Here is a 1805-nt window from a genome sequence, read left to right as displayed (position 1 = left end):
CAGCACTGGCCCCTAAATTCCCTTATTAATTGGAACTATTTTTCAGTTGATCCTCTGGAGAACTATCTTTTTTCTTTTTCTTTGCCTTTATGGTAAGTAAACTTTTATTTCTGTTTTATGTCTTATTTCTTTCTTTCTTTCTTTCTTTTTTTTTTTTGGACAGGCAGAGTGGATAGGGAGAGAGAGAGAGACAGAGAGAAAGGTCTTCCTTTGCCGTTGGTTCACCCTCCAATGGCTGCTGCGGCCAGCGCATCTCACTGATCTGAAGCCAGGAGCTTCTCCTGGTCTCCCATGCGGGTGCAGGGCCCAAGCACTTGGGCCATCCTCCACTGCCTTCCCGGGCCATAGCAGAGAGCTGGCCTGGAAGAGGGGCAACCGGGATAGAATCCGGCGCCCCAACCGGGACTAGAACCCGGTGTGCCGGCACCGCAAGGCGGAGGATTAGCCTGTTAAGCCACGGTGCCGGCCTGTTTTATGTCTTATTTCATAAACAAGTCTTTTAGAGCAATGTTAAAAACTCATGAGAAAAGATGTTTCTACGTTTTTCCTCAATTTTAGTCGGACTCCTGTTTCTCTATTACATATAATGGTGCCCATGGCTTTGAGACATTCTTTCTTATTAATGGGGAATTCTCTTGCTTCTGTTTGTAATAATGAAAAAAAAAAATCAGGAATTGTTAGAGGTTTTCAAATGCTTCTTTGGCACCAACTAATATGAGCCAAAGCTTTAAAAGTTTGACCAATTGATCCGTAGATAAAATACACAGTGGTATATTTTCAAATGTTGCTTAAGATCGATTGTTAGTATTTTAGAATTTTATTTAGAAGAGATCTATAGTTTCCTCTTTTGGGATTATCTTAATGAGGCATTCACATCACGACTAGGCTGGTTTCATATGAATTGATTCAGTTCCTATTTTAATCCCATGTTCTGGAATAGTTCTTATGCCACAGGAATTTTTCATGCCTTGAAAGTTTGGGAAAAAAAGTCACCAACGAAACATTCTGGACACAGATCTTCTTTGGGTGATAATTACCTGGTACCACTTCCTGATTTCTTTCATGGCAATTCGTCTACTCATGTTTAGATTTCTTCTTAAGCAACTTTGGAAAACTACATCCATTTCATAAAGAATTTTAAATTTATTAGCATAGACTCCTGCAAAGCGGTTTGCATTTTATTATCTTAACCCTAAGAAGTGACCTGTAATATCGGAGATATTTTCAGGCAGGCTCCTTAGGGTGTGCGTGAGAACAGGTGCACACACTCATGGAAACACTGAGACACCCACACCGGAATCCGTAACCATACCCTCTTCTGCAGAAGGCCTCCTGCCCCTGAGCAGATCCATACAGGAGCGGCTCCCGTCTCCGCTGCTCAGACCCGACTCGGTGCTGGCAGAGACCCCAGTGATCCGTCCAGAGCTCAGACCATGGGAGGTGTAGACCTCAGGACTTCCTGCCTGCACAGAAGCAGCTTAGCAGGAGACGGGAGCTGCCAGCCTCGCAGGACTGGGGGTGGCACCGTGCAGGTGGACGCCTCTTCCGTACCTTTTGGGCCTCCCTGGCCATGTAAAACCTGAGGACGCGTGAGGTCACAGCCATGCATGGCAGAGGGCTGTGGAGGCTGACTGGTCGCCCGCTGCCCTGATCTGGGTTTCCTGGGCCTGCCCAGCTAGGGGGACGGGCTGCTCAGCACTCTGAGACCAGCAGTTCTGCGGTGTGGGGGTGGAGGGGGTGGGGTTTACCGAAATGCTGAACTCTCTCGGTGTAGTGTCCTGCCCTTGCCTCCAGGTCTGTCTTAT

The sequence above is a fragment of the Lepus europaeus genome, chromosome 7 (assembly GCF_033115175.1).
Source record: "Lepus europaeus isolate LE1 chromosome 7, mLepTim1.pri, whole genome shotgun sequence".
Classification (NCBI taxonomy): domain Eukaryota; kingdom Metazoa; phylum Chordata; class Mammalia; order Lagomorpha; family Leporidae; genus Lepus; species Lepus europaeus.
This window is presented reverse-complemented; position numbering follows the sequence as displayed.